The sequence below is a fragment of the Sapajus apella genome, unplaced genomic scaffold (genome assembly GCF_009761245.1).
Source record: "Sapajus apella isolate SASKATOON/1434 unplaced genomic scaffold, GSC_monkey_1.0 scaffold11, whole genome shotgun sequence".
In the NCBI taxonomy this organism is placed as follows: Eukaryota; Metazoa; Chordata; class Mammalia; order Primates; family Cebidae; genus Sapajus; species Sapajus apella.
The window spans coordinates 19,683,432-19,706,390 of record NW_022436951.1 but is presented as its reverse complement, the minus strand read 5'-3'; the positions used below and the strand labels follow the sequence as shown (position 1 = coordinate 19,706,390).

Here is a 22,959-nt window from a genome sequence, read left to right as displayed (position 1 = left end):
ATGCCTTCCATTCTCACTCAGAGGAAGAGGTAAAGTCCTTCCACTGCCTTCAAGGCCCTACTGCCTGTTGAACCTCCTCTTGTTCTTCTTTTTTTTATTTTTGAGATGGAGTCTCATTCTGTCACCCAGACTGGAGTACAGTGGCGTGATCTCAGCTTACTGCAACACCTGCCTTCAAGTTTCAAGCTATTCTCCTGCCTCAGCCTCTTAGGTATCTGGAATTACAGACATGTGCCACCATGCCCAGCTAATGTTTTTATGTTTTCAGTAGAGACAGGGTTTCACCATGTTGACTGGGCTGGTCTCCAACTCCTGATCTCAAGTGATCTTCCCGCCTCAGCCTCCCAAAATGCTGGGGCTGAACCTCTTCTAACATCCTTCTCCACTCTCTCGAAGCTTCTGTCACGCTGGCCTCCTTGTTGGTTTTTGAATAGTGGAGACTTGAAATTTGTGATTTAATTTGAAAAGCTCTTCTTCAGACACTTTCAAGGTTTCCCCCCATCCATATCTCCTTCAAGTCTTTTCAAATGTTGTTTTATCAAGAAGATATTCTTGAAACATATTTCCACAATTTGCAAACTACCATTTCCCCTTCTCTGCACGACACGGACACTTCCTGGCACTCCTCCAAGCTAATTTTCTGCATAGCATTTAACATTTTCTATAAACTTATTTATGCATAATTTAAATATATAATTTAATTACTTCTTTGTATTTGCCTCCCTAGAATGTAAACACCAACACGGTAAAATTTAATGATATTTTTCATAAATTTATTCACAGCCCAGAGAAGAATTCTTGGCACAAAATAATACATAGACTATTTTCAACACTTTGAGTAAATTAATCCATAAGTCTATAATCCATCCCCCTACCTCTAAGCATATTGATATTTTATGTAAACTAAGGATACATTATTAAGCAGAAAAAATGAAAGGGGCAAAGTGAGTTCTTATTTTTCTCTCTGTCACCCAGAACATGTCACCCACATATGTCTGGTTACAAACATATTTGAAACATAAAAGCATTTAAGAATGCCAAATATATACATCTAACATATAATATTATTTCTCAAATCTAGTCTGCCAATATTGAAATCTTTCTTAGTTGTATTTTTAGTTGACACATAGTAATTTTATAAGTTTATGGGGTGTAATGTGATATTTAGATACATGCATATATTATGTAATGATTAAATCAAGCTAATTATTTTCATTTGATAATTAATTGAAAAATTAATTTATGTAATTTATGTAAGTATACATAGATACAAATAGTGTGCTTTTCTTCTGTTTTTTTTTTTTTTTTTTTTTTTTTTTTTTTTTTTTTTTTTTTTTTTTGAGACATAGCCTTTCTCTGTTACCCACACTGGAGTGCAGTGGCATATCTTGGCTCACTGCAATCTCTGCCTCCCGGGTTCATGTGATTCTCCTGCCTCAGCTTCTTAAGTAGCTGGAATTCTGGGCACCAACCCCCATGCCTGGTACTTTTAGTAGAGACAGGGCTTCACCATGTTGGACAGGGCTGGTTTCGAACTCCTGACCTCAAGTCATCCGCCTGCCTTGGCCTCCCAAAGAGCTAGAATTACAGGGGTGAGCCACCACACCCAGCCCAGTGTGCTCTTCTTAAAAGGTAGTTTTACTGTTTTTAGAAAAACTCATGATTTTTTGGTTAAATGGCATAGGATATTGTAAAGTCAAGAAAAGTGATTTATTCTACTTTTAGTTCAATTATGTAAAGTACTTTTCCTCATCTCTTTATCTTAGTAATCAGTCTTAGTTTATATGGCAGAAAAGCCTAGCTGAGTTCCTAAGTTCTGTGTCCCCTTCACTAGAACCGTTCCTGGGAATGCAGCATAGTGTTGTTAGAAAACAGGTGAAGAACAACTAAGTGCAATGCTATACAATATAACAACGTTGATATACTTTAAAATCATTATATGAGCTTGTGTTAAAGAATGAATACTTAATCCCTATTCTGGAGGAATAAAAAGTAGTAGCAGAAAAAGATATTTGAACTAGAGGAGTATACTATTGCCTGTCAAATGGAAAGGATGGTTATTTGTCCCTAGCATGGGGTGTAGAATAGGGTATACCCAGTGTGGACGAAGCCCAAGTTACAGTATCTGGCATGTTATTCTGGATGTTTTCAAAGATAGGGCAGTGTGACTTTCTCAAAACTCAGATAAAATCATTTAAAAATATGAACAGAAAATAGATTCCAATGGCAAATCTATATAAAAAATGATCTGCCACTCTGGATTAACCGCACTACAATTCTCCTTAACTAAAATAGATAATTATGTACTGACTATAAAAAGAATCATTGCCAAGGGATATTTGATATTAAACTAGAGAATCAGAAATTGAATCAGTTTGTATGTCCTTAATAGGCTCATGATTGTCCTTGAATAACTGATTTTATTATTTCCTGCACTGTCTTGTCATTCTTATAAAATTGGCAAGTTCAGTTGTATCATGAACCTGATTCAAAAGAATGCTGGGGAACTTAACAGGTTAGCCTTTTTCAAAAGCTTTAAAATTTGATTAAAGTTTCTATCTTCAACACAAAATGAAACTTGCCTCACTGTGTATGAATTACTCATCTGAATCCAGAGACCTTTGATTAGGATAATTTTTCAAACATAAACAATTAGTAACAGACCATTTATTTACTAAATTTTATAGGAGAGAGCCTGCTGTCTGTATTTCCTTTCCTTGACTACTCTGAAGTTAGAATTTTCTCATGACATTTAGCCATTTATAAATGTTCAGTTCTACATGACAGTTCTTGTGGATTGGATATTTATCAGGTTATTTTTCATAGGCTGCCCCAGAAGAAACATACTTCAATCAAAGCAAATGATTAGCACTTCCATATGATTTGACTTCACTTCTACTCTGGCCCAGAAACCTATCTTGTCACTTGCTCAATTCATTTGATATGGGAAGGGCCTCTTCTGAATCAACTTTAAAATTATGTTCTGTTAACTCGCAAATGAGAGGTCAATGCTAATTGAGAGAAGCCTTAAAAACTCTGGCGTCTTTTATCCCTGCACAGATTCCATGCTCTGCATATTCTGATGCTTGGCTTTCCCATATTGCCTTACGAGGTTAAGAAGATGAATGCTCATTGCTTTTAATCCTTACCATGATTTATGAGCCTCTTGGTATCCTTTCCCCAGAGAAACTACAACTGTGTGGTTGTTCTGCCTGCTGCTTAAATTACACAGACATCTGCAAAGTAAATTATAGATTGTTGTCCCATAGACCATAGCCAAGAATTCTCTTCATCACTCCTGCAGTATAATTTTTTTTCTGATTAGAACAAAGAGCATGTATGTATTTCCTTGATTTTGTACTTAGGACATTTTAAGCCAACTTGAATGACAGCACAATAACCTGGATTCTGACCTATCACAAAAAATCAAAGCAGCATGAAATATAACAAGATAGCTCTAAAGCCAGAAAGAAAAAAAAAAAAGATTCCCTATTTATTTGTATCTTTCATCTTTATTTAAGGCATTAAATATTTAGACTCACAGAAGGAAAGTGACCTTTAAGATTAACTGAAAATATGCACCATGGAATACAATGCATATAAATGACCTTTGTGTCTCTGAGTGTGAACGATTTTAAGAGCATCCTGTGGTCTGTGACTATGGAAATTAAACATTGAGCAAAGAAATAGAAAATTACATAAAGGATAATTCATGGAAGATTGGGATACCTTTTTTAATGTACTCTTTTCTGCTGTTCTCACTTGTATTAAACCTGTTTTAATAATCTGGAGGATTGAAGCAATCACAAGTAATTGGAATAACTCGTCTGAATTACAAGTCTGGTAGAGTCTAAGTTGGAATAATCAACTCCTCTGCTATTTTCCTTTCTTTTCTGTCCTTTTTATTCTGTGTAGATGATGAATCATAATTCCCAATGACAAGTCCATTGTGAAATCCTAACAGGCGTGTCTCGAATTATTAACCTTTGACAATTACCAAAATTAGAACTATCCCTGCATTTATCTTCTTCAGATGTGCTAATTGCAACTCAAACAATAACCTGTCAGGGAAAATCACACGAACAAAATTTACCAAATGATTCCTAGTTATCCTTTACAAAGTACATTTTTATAAAAAACAGATGGCTCTGCAATTCATTTTTTGAATCCTATTGTGAACTCAGCAGGACACAATGAGCACTAAAACCAGAAATGCTCAAATCCACTCCTGGCTGAGCAGATCTGTTGTCCTCCCCGTGTTTCCATCAGTTTCCCTTTCACCTCATCACTGCTGAAAGGCACAGGTTTTCTGAGTGTCAGGACCTGATATTCATGCAAATGCCCTAAAGACTTTTTTTTTTTTTTTAAAGATCCTAGATTTGTTTGCCTCTGTGTCAGTGAAAAGCCCACGTCCAAAACTCTCCTTTTGTCGACACTCTTTGCATCCTCATCCTCATAAAATAAAGTAGTAGTGGAATCTTTAAGGATTCTATTTAGTTTATATGGTTTAGCTGTGTCCCCATTGAAATCTCATACTGAATTGTACCTCCCATAATTCCACGTGTTGTGAGAGGGACCCAGTGGGAGGTAACTGAATCATGAGGAGGGTCTTTCCCATGCTCTTTTTATGATAGTGAGTAAGTCTCATGAGATCTGATGGTTTTATAAAGGGGTGTTCCCCTGAACATACTCCCTTGCCTGCCACCATGTAAGATGTGCCTTTGCTCCTCCTTTGCCTTCCACCATAATGGTGAGGCCTCCCCAGCCATGTGGAATTGTGATCCATTATACTTCTTTTTCTTTATAAATTACCAAGTCTCAGGTATATCTTTATTAGCATCATGAGAACAGATGAATACATTAGTTAAAACTCAAAACTATGTAAACATATCTTGCAATAAATTATTTTTGAATACTTATTTAATTTTCTAAGAAAATACAGAATAAATAGAAATATAATTAAATTGGTGCTCCCAAAGGATCTTATATATATACTCTCTCAATCCATTGCCAGCAGTTATCTTCTCACAAACACACATACTCTCTCTTTCTCTCTCTCTCTCTCCATCAGGTTATTCTTCTGCATTTGAAAAACAACCGACTAAACCAACAAAACATCTACATCCTGTAAAAGATGTAGATAGATAAAGCCCAAATAACGGACATATTTTTTAATTTCATTAAAGTTTTTTTTGTCATCTAAGCCTACTTTTCTGAACTTATCCACCAGCCATTCCCATATTTGACACACATTTCATTCTCTAACTCCTCAAATGGTTTAAAATTCACCACATATGAAATAATATATTAATGCTTTTTATATATCTATATCCTGTTCTTTACATATTTTTATCTATTTCTCTTTATAGCCTAGTTGAAAGATCCTTTGTCTGAATTTCGCTGACTTTTTCCAGCTACTATAGGCAGAAATAAAATGCCAACTTCAACCATATTTTTCATATCAGAACAAGAAAGTATTCTATAAATGATGAAAGAATGCTCATCTAACCATATAAAAGAAGATTCATTTTCTTTCTCTTTCTCTTTACTTTTTTGCATGATTTATAATAAATTAATATAATTACTTATTAAGCAAACATGAATATGTGAGAAATGAGTAGAATGAGAGTAAGTTTTGCAAAATATTTAAAATATAAAAGGCTGGGCATGGTGGCTCATGCCTGTTATCCCAGAACTTTGGGAGGCCAAGGTGGGTGGATCACCTGAGGTCAGGAGTTCAAGATCAGACTGTCCAACATGGTGAAACTCCATCTCTACTAAAAATACGAAAATTAGCTGGGCATGGTGACAGGTTCCTGTATTCCCAGCTACTTGAGAGGCTGAGGCAGGAGAATCGCTTGAACCAGGGGAGGCAGAGGTTGCAGTGAGCCAAGATTGCACTCCTGCCTGGGGGACAAGAGTGAAACTTATTTAAGTCTAAAAAAAAAAAAAAAAAAAAAGAAAGAAAGAAAGGAAAAGAAATAATTGATTGTCCTCTGTGATTGTTGAAAAATAAAATTATAAAAGGAAGTGGTAAGATCATAAACAGCCCCCAGAGAATTATTATTTTCAAATTAATAAAATAAAAATTTCTTTCTTAATAAAAAAAATAACAAGTATGATTTGAAACCTATATCTTCAATATTCTCGATTATCACTTTCTATTTTGTTATTGCATTCCACTGGGATTATTCTCAGGTCTTTTTTCTTATGTGGCATTTATGAAAAGCCTCACATTAAAAAGAAAATAATTTCAAGACATTCTCCTCAATGTCTTCTGCATCAATATGAATTTAACTCTAATTAAAAACAAACGAACATGCCAATTTCTTTAAATTTATTCTTTCCAAGTTATTATATTTAAAGTAGCTCTATGTTAAACAAATATCAAACTATTTTTATTTCTTTTTTATAGCACAGAGTGAACCAAAGGACATTGGAAAATATGCACATCTCTTCTCATTTATTTGGACCTTTGAATGTTTTAATGCTATGTTTTAAAGAAAAGGCGAGAAAGTGCTGCATCAGTCATTCGAATGGCTTAGTATTAATTTTTCATTTTTCATATTTGTATCACAGATAATATTGAGGTTGATATACTCATGGATATTTAAGAATGTAAAGTTGCCTTTTACAGGAATTAAATTCAAAGTGTTCACTTCTCTTATTCTACAAATATAAGACCTGGACTGAAACCCCGATCCAAAATTATCCAAGATAGAGATTTAGAAATTAATTAAAATTTTCTACAAAAAATTGCAAAAATTTTACAAAGGAAAGATAAGACATTTTCTACATAGAAATTTTGAATATTGATGAGAACAAATTGATAGATAAAAGAGATGAACACAGGGAGCAGGAATTATTAATAGTTGAGATATCAAATGCTTCATTTTATTTCCATCTTATATCTTACATTTTTAATCTAAAATTTGAAATGTTTCTACTCAAATGTGACAGTTGAAAGTAATTGATAATGGTTTAAAACGACATTAAAGCCTAGCCTTTACTGAATAAGTTAATCTCATAAAGGAATCCCGAGAAAGAAAAAGAAAAGGCTACATTTTTCTACTTCAGAAATATGAGCATTCATAGAGAATTTGAACAAATATCACAGGAAGATTCATTAAGCCACATTAGTTTAATTATACATCTGTCTTATCTATTCAACCTTGTCTGTCTGAGTTGTTCTATCAGTGGTTAATCTTAATTGATCACTGATTGAGAACTGAGAAAATCAAGCTTGTTTTGACTACAGCCTGAGAGTATATTCTCCCATTACCAAGCAGGGAGTGTCAAAGCAGCACTTTAATTACTGTGTCTGTGAATGTTAACTGTAACTGTCTAAATCTCAGTGTTTAGATCCCTACCATCAGCAAAAGAAAAGCAGATTACAATTGCCAGCACAAGAAACTGAATTAGATTGTGCCATATCAATATTGATCAATAAAATTTCTTGTCAAAAGACAAGAAAATTTATGACTTTATCTATTTCCTACCTGAGAGCTTCAACAGAGGTTTGCCTTTGAAATGAGATGTATCCAATTTAACAAACATAATACCCACTAATTATGAGGGACTAGGCAAAGTGTCATAAAAATAGAATACGAAAGGCAGAAATCATTTTCTGTTCTTTATGCGGCACATAGCCATTAGAGCTTCTCAAATCTGCATGTAAATTGAAACTGTGAGGAAAAATACAACAAAGAAGCTAAACAAATAAAGAATTATGAAGATAAATAATTCTATATTCTAAAAAATATAGAAATAACTGGTTACTTCAAGTGTTGTGATTTGTATTTATATCAACTGTCTATAAATATTTGAACATTTTGATTTCTAATAAAAATTATTGTAAAGAGTAAAGAAGTTTTAAATAGGATTTGTATTTTAAGGTATTAATTAAGAAGATAAAAGGATGTATCTTGATAAGATTTTTTTTTTTAACCTACCTTTAAAAAGACTGGCATTCTTTAAAACTCCCAACTGCTGCAGGGTTCCAAATTGGCTATATTCTCCAACAGAGCCAACCTGTTAGGTAACAGAGCTGGAAAGACAAACATATACAGTCAGAATTAACTAACTTTTCTAATAAACATTTATTTTAGACTATTTTTACATTTTTTTAAGTCGCAAAGGTGGTATAGAAATTTCCTATATACCTCATGTCTGATTTTCAGTATTGCTAATATCTTATATAGTGCATTTGTCAATGTACTTTTGATGTTCCTACGGTGTACTTACAATGATACTTTTGATACATTGTGATAGATGAACCCAAATGAACCACTATTGACACATTATTATGATTTCACTAGTTTTTCTCCCAATGTCCTTTTTCTATTCCAGGATATGGCATTGCCTTGTCATTATGTTCCCTCTGCCTTCTCAGGGCAGTGATAGTGTCTTAGACTTTTCTTGTTTTTGATGATCTTGAACCTTTTGAAAAGTGTATGCTCATTGTGGCACTGTTTACAATAGCAAAGAACTGGAATCAACCCAAATATCAATCAATGATAGACTGGATAAAGAAAATGTGATACATATACACCATGGAATACTACACAGCCATAAAAAACGATGGATGAATCTGGAAACCATCATTCTCAGCAAACTGACACAAGAACAGAAAACCAAACACCACATGTTATCACTCATAGGCAGGTGTTGAACAATAAGAACATGCGGACGCAGGGAGGGGAACATCACGCACTGTGGACAGTTGTGGGGGGCTAGGGGAGGGATAACAGGGGGTGGGGAGGATGCGGAGGTATAATGAGGGCAGAAATACCAGATGTGGGTGATTGGGGGATGAAGGCAGCAAACCATCTTGCCATGTGTGTACCTATACAACAATCCCACATGATCTGCACATGTACCCCAGAATCTGAAGTACAATTAAAAAAAAAAAAAAAAAAAGAAAGAAAAGCAATGGTCAGACATTTAAAAAATGTCCTTCAGTTGGAATTTGGCTGATGTATTTCTCATGACTAGACTGAGGTTATGGTTTTTTGGGAGGAAGACCATGGAGGTAAAGTACCATTTTTGTCACTTCTATCAAGAGTACATGTGTCATCAGGATGACTTATTACTGTTGTTGACACAGATCTTGATCATCTGACTCTGGCACTGTTTGCCACAGTTTGTATGATAAAGTTTCTTTTTTTCCATCTTTCCATACTGTACTTTTTGAAAGCAAGTCACTAAAAGCAGCCCCTACTCAAGGGATACAGAGTTAAGCTTCATCTGCTGGAGGGGAAAATAACGTGAATTACTTAGAATTTTGAGAGAAATTTATCTATTCTCCCCATTTGTTTGTTTCCCTGTTTGTATATTAATTCATTCAGTAATTTATATGCATCAGTGTAATCTCACAGGTATTTATTTTGTATTTCATGTTATAATACAGTTCGAGACTGTTTATTTTGTTGGCCAAATTGTATCAGCTTTGGCCTTTGTGAGCTCTTTCAATTAGTCTCTATGTCCTTTTGGACTTACCATATTGGTTTGTTTACTGACTACTTCCTTAAGTCCTGGCATAATAAGATAGTCCACATTCATTTCAAAATGCATAATATACATTATAATCTCACCTCTGACCTAGACTCAGTCATTTTTTTCAAGGATCTTGAGTTCCTTTTATCAGAGAATGGTTAGAAACCAAGATCTGACCACTAGCTGATTCCTTGCCACCAGGGTGTGATTACTTCTAAGCCCTCACAGTGAACTGAGCTAGGAAACTTACGTATTTATGTTAACATGTATATGCAGACATTCATAATATTCTTTATATCTATTAATCTGCATATATAATTAGATAACATTATTTCATACTGATAATTTCAACTCTTCAGCTTCATACTGTTAACTTCAGGATGATAACTTCGACTTCCTTAATATATTTTAAATAAACAGCATTTTGGATATAATAGGGTATATATTAAAATCACATTGATCATTTATTTTTGAAATGCTCCTATCTGAGAAATATATCAAGAGTGATTCTTGTAAAGATGTGCACACAAGTGAGAAAACATGTTAATGTGCCCGATTCTGAAGAATCATTTAAAAAGTGTATGGACATTTACTTTCATTCATATCTACTAAAGTTCATTATACTTGAAAAGGAAAAATAGCTTTTAATACCGTGTGCATACAACCACAGCTACCTGATGGTTTTTTACCAAATGCCATACACTGCAACAATAAAAAGGACATGAGGAGATGTCTACTACTTTATAAGAACTAATAGATTTTCTTCTGTTGATGCATGCTATTACTACAACCATGTTTTCATAAATTCAATTTAAAACAAAAAGTCTGTGTTAGCGCAATTATATCTATGTTAAAAATGTATTTTTAATTAAATTATAAAACATTATAATTAATGTACATGTTAATCATTACAGCTAAATGATAATCAGAATGTATAAATGTTAATCATTTTTATTACAAAAGTTGAGTAGAAAATACAGATAGCAATAGGGTAGACTAATAATCATATGGGATGACTTATTTGTTGAAAGTAAAAACACAAATTCATTTTATCCTCCTGTTATTCTGATAACTAATAAAGATTTCTCTGTCATACAAAATCTTTAGGTTTAAAAAACATTAAAGTGAGACATAAGTTCCCAAGAAATTCTAAGCTATTTCATTAGATAATTTGGTTAAAATGTAACAAAAATCTGTATCAGTTTCCTGTGGGTTTGACAAGTAGTTACCATAAATGTAGTGGCTTAAAGCAACAGACACTTATCCTGTTAACAGTTTTGGAGGTCAGAAGCCTGAAATGAAAAAATGACCGAGCTGAAATCAAGGTGTCACGGTGCCGCCATCCCTTCAGAGGGTCTAGGGGAAAATCCATTTCTCGCCTCTTCCAGCTTCTAGTGACTGCCATCGTGACTTGCCTTGTGGCTACTTTCAATATTTCAGGCTAACATACTCAGATTTCTCTCTCCTTCTTTACCTTGCCTTCTCTTCCGTGTGTTCAAATTGTATGGTCTTTTAGGCTGACTGACTGCACCATGGACTGCCTGGTAATCTCTGTGACCTGCACATACATTTCCAGATGAGTTCCCTGAACCAGAAAGTCTGAAGTAACTGGAAAACCACAAAAGGAGAATGCCCAACCCCTGCAATGCCAAATTAACTTTAAGACATTCTTCTGTTGTTCCTTATTCCTGCCTCAGCTGATAAGATAACTGGACTTTGTAACTGGACTTGCTCAACTGATAGGTCAACCTCATGACTCCAGACCCTATGACCTCCTCCCGGCTTGCAAAAACCACCCTAAACTGTAACTTTTGTAACTTTCCACTGCCTACCCCAAACCAACTCCTGTCCTATCATCCTCCACTGACTCTCTTTTCAGACTCTGCCCACCCGCACCCAGTTGAATAAACAGCCATGTTGCTCAAAGCCTGTTCAGGGGGGTCTCTTCATTCAGAGTACACTTAACACAAATCTTCTGCCTCTCATTTTTAAGAATGTATGTGTTTATAATTTGGGCCTATTCAGCTAATACAGGATAGTCTTCTCATCTTAAGATCTTTTATTTAATCACAGCTGCAAAGACCCTTTCTTGTCATATAGGTTAACATTCAAAGCTTCCATAAATTAGAACATGGCTGTATTTAGGAAGTCATTTTTCAACTTACCGTACATCATGAGGATTAAGCTCCGATTTTTTTTATCTTGCCAAAATTCCTCCCTAAGCGGTCTGGGGAGTCATGCCCTAAAAACCATAAATTCTCATCAAATGGGTTTTATTTAACCCTATATATTATGAATTACTTTCAACCCTGACTCTGGCATAACATTAGGAGACAAACGGCCAGGCGCAGTGGCTCATGCCTGTAATCTCAGCACTTTGGGAGGCTGAGGTGGGCAGATCATGAGGCCAGGAGTTTGAACCAGCCTGACCAATGTGGTGAAACCCCATCTATACTAAAAATACAAAAAACTAGCTGTGCATCGTAGCAGGCGTCTATCATCACTCAGGAAGCTGAGGCAGCAGAATCACTTGAACCTGGAAGGCGGACATTGCAGTGAGATGAGATCATGCCATTGTACTTCAGCCTAGGTAATAGAAATAGAGCAAGACTCCATTTCAAAAAATAAAAGGGACACAAGGAAGAAAATGAAATTCCCCAAAACATGCTTCTTTGAGGAAACAGTTGTCATCTATTGTGTCTAAGGAAATGAAGAAATAGGAATGCCTTTACACTGTTGGTGGGAGTGTAAATTAGTTCAACCGTTGTGGGAGACAGTGTGGTGATTCCTCAAGGATCTAGAACCAGAAATACCACTTGACCCAGAAATCTCATTACTAGGTATATATCAAAAGGATTATAAATCATTCTATTATTAGGACACATGCACACATAGATTTATTGTGGCACTGTTCACAACAGCAAAGACTTGGAACCAACCCAAATACCCATAAATGATAGACTGGATAAAGAAAATGTTGCACATATACACCATGGAATACTAAGCAGCCATAAAAAAGGATGAGTTCATGTCCTTTGCAGGCACATGGATGAAGCTGGAAACCATCATTCTCAGCAAACTAACACAAGAACAGAAAACCAAACACTGCATGTTCTCACTCATAAGTGGGAGTTGAACAATGAGAACACATGAACACAGGGAAGGGGAACATCACACACCTGGGCTGGTCAGGGGTTGGGGGGTTAGGGTAAGGATAGCATTAGGAGAAATATCTAATGTAGATGACAGGTTGTTGGGTGCAGCAAACCACCATGGCTCGGGTATACCTATGTAACAAGCCTGCATGTTCCACACATGTACCCCAGACCTTAAAGTATAATAATAATAATATAAAGACTTCCAAAGAATCTTATTCTTTACAATCTTTTATCTTAACCTGAACATTTCCTTTCTATGGGTTCCAGGTCTCTAGACAAGCTCAACCAATTGTCAACCAGAAAATGTTTAAATTTACCTCTAGCCCAGACACCCTCCCCTCCCACCCCCAACTTTGAGTTGTGCCACCTTTCTGGACCCCAGTGTATTTCTTAGATGTATCTAGTTGATCTGTCATCCCTCCCTAAAATGTATAAAACCAAGCTGCACCCTGACCACCTTGGGCACATGTTCTTAGGACCTCCAGGGGGCTATGTCATGAGCCACGGTCACTCACATCTGGTTCAGAATAAATCTCTTCAAATATTTTACAAATATCTTCATTGACAATCAACTTATAGATCTACTTCCTACCCCCTTCTATATGGGACAAAAAAATAACCCTAATGAAACAACTTTCTCATGAGGCTATCTCAGTATAAGACAGTATATATGTCTAAGGCAGCAGAAAGATAAACAGAAAATGAAAAGATATTTTAAAATGTTGTTTAAGACACCATAGGACAGGGATATAATTAACTTGCTTAGAAAGACACATAGATGTTACTTAATAATGAAGCTCTAATAACTGTTTCTTTGCCTTTAGATTAGGTCTACTGATAACCTGTAATGATGTGTGACAAGCTGAACAAAAATGCAGAACCAGAGGTTCAGACTGTTGCTACATAATTTTTAGAAAGATCTTAATTAAGCAAACCTCATAAATGTTTTTAAAGGAAATGTTTTCTAAAGTCAAAAGCAAACTACATTTATAACGTATGATGACTGGTACAGTACACCTTTTCGGTGGTATCAACTTTCAGGGGACCTTGATAGAAAGAACAAAATAAATCCCAAGGCACTAACAATAAAGTCAGAGGAATTGTAACTGATGATCCCAGAAATTATCCCAGAAAAATAAAGGTATGAATGGTTTCCGTAAGGTTTAAATTCCCAACATTGCTAAGGAAATTCAGGCCTCTTAGGTCGCTTGAAAGAAGGAACTAAGAATGAGTTGCTTACATGCAATTGGTTTGTAGAAAAAGTAATTCTATCACAGAATTGGAATTAGAAGAAAAAGAAACAAACCCCCAAATCTTCTGTCTACCAGTATTGGGAAGCTGCACAGATACCAGCTGGTCAACAGGGGCCATAGATAGAAAGAGGTTAACCTTGAGAAGCACAAGGCAAGCTTGAGCCTGATGTGTGTAAAGCTCAGATCCGCCCAAATGTATAATATGGTGACTGCAACCCAGAATAGTAATATAAAGCATGTTATAGCACTGGAGAATCAGTAGAACCTCAGCAGAGCAAATAGCAAAATGTCTTGAAGAGATTCTTTCACAACGTAAGACCTCAGATTCCACAGTAAGTGAAAAAAATGTGAGCAAACATAATACACCATCAATGAAACTCAGTAGAGCCATAAAGAGAAAATTTGTTTCCTAAGAAGTAATAATAATAGAATAATCTGTAATAGATACACAATACATACTTAAAGCCTTCAGAGAAAATGGAAGGAAGATAAACTGTTAAGAGCATGTCAAAAACATAAGAAACAAATTTGATCAAACATGTTTTCTCTATATATATTGTTCTAGAGGCAGTCTTATAAGCCACTTATGGCTAATCCTAATACCCATTTGTAAGAACAAAACCCAAAAAGTTCATAGATTTTTTTGGAAAGGTAAAATTATCCTATCAGATATTAAAAAATGTTATAAAAATATGAAAAAATTATGTTATTGACACAGATGGAGTCCAAATTATACATAGAAATATGTAGCAAAGATTCATTTAAATCAGTGGAAAAAGAACAGACTATTAAATAAGTGGAATAGGAAAATGCAGATGCACAAAATCAAAGTCCAGCCATCGCTAGGCAGCCACAAGGGATTTGTTCCAGGACCGTCACAGATATCAAGGGCCACAGATACTCAAGTCCTTCATGTATAAAGGACCATTATTTGCATATAACCTATGCACGTCTCCTGTAGACTTTAAATCATCTCTAGATTACTTATAATTGCTATGTTATATTGATATTAATTTGTATTATTTTTCATTGCTACAGATATTTTTCTAAATATGTTCAATCATGATTAGTTGAATCCAAAAATACAGGATCCACAAATACATAGGGCAGGTTATACGTTTCTTTAATTATATCATACATAAAAATAACTTCAAGATGTGTGAAGAAAAAACAGTTTGAAAGTCAAGGACATATATATATATATATATATATATATATATATTTTTTTTTTTTTTTTTTTTTTTTTTTTTTTTTTTTTTGAGATGGAGTTTCACTCTTGTCGCCCAAGCTGGAGTGCATGCAATGGCATGATCTCTGCTCACTGCCACCTCCACCTCCCGGTTCAAGAGATTTTCCTGCCTCAGCCTCCTGAGTAGCTGGGATTATAGGCACCCACCACCATGCCCAGCTAATTTTTGTATTTTTAGCAGAGACGGAATTTCACCATGTAGGTCAGGCTGGTCTAGAACTCCCGACTTCAAGTGATATGCCAGCCTTGGCCTCCCAAAGTACTGGGATTACAGGTTTGAGCCACTGCACCCAGCCAACATATATAATTTTTGTGAAATAGGAAAAACTTTCTTTAAACAAATACTGAAAACACAAAATTTGAATTATAATTAAAATCATGTATTCAAAATTAAACTTGCAAAGAAAAGAAAAGCTATTATCATTGGCTATGAGAAAATATTTCCAATCATGGAAGAGAATTTAAAGATTATATTAAGAATGTCAAAAATCAATAAAGTATTGAATTTGGAAGGCTATATATAGGATACTTATAGAAAGAATTAAAAAACAGGACTTCTAAAAATCCAAAATAAGAACAATAACAGATAATTTCTCACTGAATTCGTTGGCAAAAAAGATAATAAAGATAATGTCTGAACTTATCAATAATTGGCAAGGATGTGGAGTGATGGAAGCGCTGTCTTATATTTTGTTGGAAAGCCGCATTGACAAAACAGCTCTGAAGAATCATTTGGAATAGCTACTAAAAGTGAAATGCAGGTAACCTGTGCCCAGGAATTCTACTCCTACATGTATGTCTAAAAGTCTTGCCCATGTATACAAGATGTTAATTGTCGTTTTGTTCAAATTCCTAAAAATACTAGCATTTTTGAAAAGCATTTCATTTATGACAAAAAATAACTAATTGCTTACATCATTATTTCAACTATTGAATTCATGAAAATAGTCTTATAACTCACTGGAAAATATTTGTAGCGATATTTGAGATGTATGTGTCTACATCCAATTATATATATGGGGTTTGTGTGTGTTTGTTGAGCATGTGTGATGTTAGAGAAGGCACTTCAAGGTTTGCTTTATTATATCATAATTGCGATTAAGAATATCATACCTAACATTCAATCAGGACAATAGAAAATCACATCAGTATTACTAGGATGAATTATAGATACGTAAATATTAGAAAATACAGTGAACCAGAGTCATGAACTTTAACAAAAGACAAGAGGAGAGTAGGAAAAAACTATATTAAGTTAAGGCTCTTAGCTTGCAAAGTGATAAGAGATTCATTGTATCAGTAAAGAGGATATATTAAAGGATTAGGTACACTTGCTTTGTGATCTTCTATCTGGTTCTGGCCTAAAGATAAATCCTCTTGTAATTAGCTAAGCTACTTCACTGTGGAGTGGTGGTAAAGAAGTACAGCACTGAAAATAAACGACACCAGAAAAATGTAAACTGAGAGACATGTCAAAAAAATCAGGTCATAGTTGTTCTTCTATAAAACCCAGAGCACTAGTTGAGAGTCAGTACACTCTGCAAGAGCACAATTCATGAGGCCATTTCAGCAAACCTAAGAAAACCCAGGACTAATATCAGCTGAGGACGTGTGGTTATCAAAAGTAGGGGAACAAAATTCTTTGCAAGTAGTTGCAACTTGGGCATAAACATATATTTTGTTCCCAACACCCCTACCATAATAAAAAGAATTTTAAAAAGAGATAAAGTCTGTACTAACGCAGAAAAGTAAGGAATGGAATCAGATAAATTGCTGACAAATATGTGAGTTATTGCCCCTTTCAAAAATAATCCCTGCTGGGCTTGGTGGCTCATGCCTGTAATCCCAGCACTTTGGGACGTTGAGCCAGGAGGATCATCTGAAGTCGGGAGTTCAACACCATCCTGGCCAAACATGGTGAAACCCCGTCTCTACTAAAAATACAAAAATTAGCTGGGCATGGTGGCAGGTGCCTGTAACCCAGGAGGGTTAAACCCAGGAGATGGAGGTTGCAGTGAGCCGAGATCCCACTCCAGTCTGGGTGATAAAGCAAGACTCTAAGATAATAATAATAATGATCCCAAGATCCTTGTAACAATTTTCTTTAAAAAATACAATGTTATAAAAGAAAATGGATAGAATAACCCCAGTAAAATCTCACTGATATCTCTTGAAATTAGAAGACTGAGGAGCTGAAGTGAATCTGTGGAGTACAGTGCTTAGAATTCCTTCAAAGGCAAAAGCAACCACACTGTGAGGTCCACCACCAACAACAAACTCAATGGAATATCTCCAGATGGCCAAGTTTTCTCCTGATAGAGCTGAGCATTACTGTATTAGTTAAGGAAGTCCAACAACATAGTAAGCCAGGGGTGGAAAGCTGATAACAGGTGCAGTATATATATATATATATATATATATATATATATATATATATATATATAGAGAGAGAGAGAGAGAGAGAGAGAGAGAGAGACAGAGACAGCTTTTCTCCTGCAAGCTCTCTCCAGCCCTGTGGTATCTCCCAGCTTTCACTGAATAATAAACAAGAAATGAGCATCATACTCACCAGCTTTCTAGCTTCAGATTCTAGAATATCTGAGAATCATCTATGTATCAAAGACGGTTATACAGGCATTTGCAATATATATTAGACTCGATTTGCTATATCTGTATTCAAAATACCTTGGGAGTCTTGGGATAGAATTTGCAATATAGAAGGATGTTATAGAGTACTTAGAATGTACAACACAGACTCGGTGCCGTGGCTCACACCTGAATCCCAGCACTTTGAGAGGTCAAGGTGGGCAGCTTACTTGAGGTTAGGAGTTCAAGACCAGCCTGAACAAAATGGTGACACCCCATCTCTATTAAAAATACAAAACAATTAGCCAGGTGTGGTGACAGGTGCCTGTAATCCCAGCTACTCAGGAGGCTGAGGCAGGAGAATCCCTTGAACCCGGGAGGTGGAGGTTGCAGTGAGCCGAGATTGAGACACTGCCCTTCTGCGCCAGCAACAGTGCAAAACTCTGTCTCAGCGAAAAAAAAAAAAAAAAAAAAAAAAAGCACAACACAACACATTACCAAAAATGTTGTTTGAAAGAAAGTAGATACATTTTTAAGTAATATAAGCGTAATACAATTATTTTTATAATGATAAAAGATTTTTCTTATGGTAAAATTAAAGAGACTATGGGTCAAGTGAAATAAAATATGAGAGAGAAGTTGTTAAGTTGCAGAATAAGATAAAATTATGTCTGCCTGAAGTAGGTCATTTGACAGTATCATAACCTTTAAAGTCACATGGACGATCCCAAATAAAATAAATAACTAGAAAAGTCACCACAATACGTGAACATATTAATTGAAAAAAATACACAGAAACACATAAACATATTTTTAAGTGAATGATTGAATATGAAAGAAAGAGATGTTCTAAAATGTGAAGCAAAGCTGAAAGACAAGCACAGAAAGGAGAGTGCTATAGACAAAGTGATTCATTTAGCATCTATGAAGCCAGCACAGGTTGAAGGTGGACTGGAGGAAACCAGAAATAACCAGATCCCGGTAAACCTACACACTTAAAAAAAAAAAAAGTCTCCCAAATTAGGAAACAAGGAAATTGTATTGTTGCTTCTAGAGATTTTTGTCGAAGAAAAACGTCTGCTCTGAGGATGTATGGCTTGGCAGGCACTTATCTGAGTTTGAGAATTTAATTTACATTATTTGTTTGGTTCCAAATCAATCCTTACATCAGGATTTGAATTTAAAGTGGATCGGGTGTGCAATGCCTTCCAGATGAACATAATTGTCCCTGGAGAAAAGAACTCATAACTCACATCACAAAGGTATTTTGAAGGTTGAGCCTTAAGTCACAAAACACAAAGGATGTCTGATAGAGTTCAGTAAGGTAAGAAGATAAGAACAAGAAATAACAAAGATATTAAAAAGGAAGAACCCTGCCTAATATTATTTGGAGATGTGATTATGTTTTACTTTAAAAATTCAAAGGATCATCCACCAAGGATATGCAATTTATAAGAGATTTTAGCAAAATTTCTGAACAATGTTTAAATAATTGCATTTTAATAGATTTGTAACAGGAGATGAATGTATAATTTAAAAATCACTCACCTTATCTATATTCATTATATGTATCAAGAAATAAGTTTAAGACAAGGGTATAATACTTTTAGTGATGTAATTGTAAAATTTGATTGCTAACTATTAAATAAGAACTAAATAAGTGGGAAGATATATCCTGCTCATTGAATCAGATTTAAGTATATATCAATTTAAAGAATTCCAGGTAAAAGGAATTCAGATTTTTTTCCTATGGAAATTGTAATGCTGATAGTTAATGACATGAAAGAACAAAGGATTAAAGTAGCTAAGACATTAATAATAGCTAAGTACAAGGGAGATAGCTTTGTCCTACTCAATAATAAACCAAAGTATATTAATTAAAACAGTGAGGCTTGAACTCTAGTAAAGAAATATTGATCAATGAATATGATATTTTAAATTCTACACAAATACATAACTGTATACAGTTGACATTTTTAGTTATTCATAATGCTTAAGTATTTTGCATTACTAATACATATTTAGAAATAGAAGAGACTTGAAACACACACTTACACAAACTCACCCATGAAAACCTAATATATTGCAATGCTTAATGTGAAAAAATAACAGGGAACCGTAGACTATTCAATATGTAGTAATGGGAAATCTGATTATCTCTAATTAAATATTTTTATATCCCTGCCTTACTCTATACACACAAATCAATTCTAGGTAGACTAAGCAATTAAATGTGAAAGATCAAAGTGTAAGACTTTTGATACAAAATAATAATAAAATATTTTTATTAACTTGGAGTACAAAATGTTAGAAAAGTACTCAAAAATTCTACCCATACAAAGATAGGCTTATAAATTTTTATGCAACAATTACAAACTTTATTTATAGGACAAATAACAGTGTTCAGATCCTATGAAGCAATCGTACAATACAATTAGAAAAAGACAAACAACCTTATTAAAATGGTTGAAACTCATATACTGTTATTTAAAAAATAAAATACACATGACTTAAAATTCATTTATTGATGTCCAAACATATTAGTAAAGAAAGCAATGGACTATGCCCTCAAATTAAGGACATGGTGAGATACTATGAACATAAACTAAGGTGGCAAGATAAAATGTCAACAATGGCCAATGTAGAGAATGTGGGGAAAATTGAATATTCATATAATACTGACAAAAATGAAAATTGGCACAGCCCTCCTAAACAAATAATTGGTCACTAGTCTGAAAACATGAACAGGTGCATATCACATGATCCTAACCTCAGACTATTTTAGACATAGATAATTGGACAAAAACAATAATAAAATACAGAAAATATGTATAAATAATTCTAATTACAGATTTTAGAAATGAAATATAAATATCATTTGTCATTTTTGGAAGAGACAAATGGCTCTTTTATATCAAGAAAATCCAAGTAGTAAAATAAACTCGTGAAAAAATAAAGTTTTTATTTTTCATTTTTGTTAAGAAATTAATTACTATAATTCTTGATATTGGTAGTTGTAAAGTTCTACATTTGTAGTAACAAACACATAATATAATGTTAATAAAAATGGCTGGTTGCAGTGGGTCATACCTGTAATCCCATCACCTTATGAGGCTAGGTGTGTGGATTGTTTGTGTCCAGGAATTCAAGACTAGCCTGGACAACATGGTGAAACCTTGTCTCCTAAAAAAAATACAAAAATTAGCAGGGCATGGGGTTCACGCCAGTAGCCCCAGGTACTAGGAAGACTGAGGTGGGAAATTCACTCGAGCTCAGGAGGTCGAGGTTACCTTGAGCCATTTGCCTGCCACTGCACTCCAGCCTAAGGGACAGAGCGAGACCTTGTTTGAAAATAAAAATAAGAAGTAAAATTGTGACATATTCATTATGCCAACTAGAAAAATTTGAAAAAGTAAAATAGTATATTATTATAGAAATGGAAAGAAACATTGGAGGAGTGTTAAAAAATAAATGGACAAAAAATACTAGTTTGGAAGAAGTTTAGATTCAAAAAACAATGCTATACATTAATCAGATACAGATAGTTAATTTATGTTGTTTTTATTATTGAATTACATTTTCTTTTAAAAGTATTTTTAAAGTACCTATAGTAAGGTTATGTATAGCAGAAGAATATAGTATGCCTTTTAAAAACAAACCATTAGATCTAAACACAGATCAGTAGAGGAAAGATAAAGCCGCTAGTTATGAAATAACTTTAAAATACATTACAATTTAAAAATAAAACATATTTAGCATTTTGGAAATGTTTATTTTAAAATGCTTGACAATTACAGTTGACTTTTAAAATCCTACTTAATTTTTATTTTCCATTATTAATATGTAAATAATATTATTTTTAAAATTTTGTCTTCTGCCACTATAAAATTTAGATGTTTTAAAAATCTCTAGAATTTAAATTCTACACTTTTAGATATATCACTCTGGTAACAAAGTTACATCATATTTACTTGAAAATCTTCAAGTTCAAAGGGAATTTTGGAGAACATTTCCAAAGCAAAGTGAATATTATCAACACAGTAACTAGATAAACTTTGGTAAAGTAAATGTTTTATAGTCTTCACATGTGGAAGAAAACCACACTATTAAAATTAAAGTCTTAAAAATTGAAGACAGACATCTTAGGGTCCCTCGGCCTTGGAATACTATGCAACCATAAAAAATGATGAGTTCCCGTCCTTTGTAGGGACATGGATGAATCTGGAAACCATCATTCTCAGTAAACTGACACAAGAACAGAAAATCAAACACCACATGTTCTCACTCATAGGCAGTTGTTGAACAACGAGAACACATGAACACAAGGAGAGGAGCATCACACACTGCGGTCTGTTGTCGGGAGCTAGGGGAGGGACAGCAGGGAGTAAGGATGTTGGGGAGGGATAACATGGGGAGAAATGTCAGATATAGGTGACGGGGGGATGGAGGCAGCAAACCTTGCCATGTATGTACCTATGTAACAATTCTGCATGATCTGCACATGTACCCCAGAACCTAAAGAACAATTTAAAAAAATCACAGACATAGGCATTCTAATATATTATTTGAAAAACAAAGATCTATACTTTCTATTTTGACAACTTTTCGCTCTCAAAATCTTAAACTTTCTAGTAGCAATATAAATGTATTTATTCAAATTATTACTTTGCATTTCTATCTCAGTTTCACGTACTTTCCCTGTTTTATTTTTTCTACTTACTTATAAAGGTTTGTGTTAAAAAGGGCATACAATTAGTATCATATATTAATATTTATTGAATTGAATGGGATAATATCATCTCTCTGGTTCTACCATCTTATTTGACAAGAGACAAAAATACCAAAGAAAGAGAGAATAGTTTCATATTTTATGGAAGAATAGGTTCATATTTTATGTTGTTTTATGATTTATTTGCACTATTTATTCAATTATTCATTCAGCAAACTATGCAGTATAAAGTAGACATCAAATAGAAAACAGAATTTCTGTCCTGATAAAATGCAAAAATTCTAAAACAAATTGATGCACAGGTAAATGCCACAAATACAATATTACAAGCCTACATAATGCAAGTTCCATAGACACAATATATAAGATATATACGTATATATGGTATACACATAAGATATATATATACATCATATATATCTTATAGATATAAGATATATATTATCTGTCAACATATGATACATACTATATTTATCTTACTAAATATGT

The 22,959-nt window shown here is 34.2% G+C and overlaps 1 protein-coding gene across 1 annotated transcript in view; it reads right to left on the bottom strand.

Annotated features, from left to right (window-relative positions):
• The window catches only part of CDH12 (cadherin 12), a 1,125,215-nt gene that overhangs the window by 751,628 nt on the left and 350,628 nt on the right, over positions 1-22,959 (bottom strand). Inside the window, exon 2 of the mRNA XM_032278814.1 lies at positions 7,953-8,047. The gene's annotated coding sequence lies outside the window, so the exon portion shown is untranslated. The remainder of the gene's footprint in view (positions 1-7,952; positions 8,048-22,959) is intronic.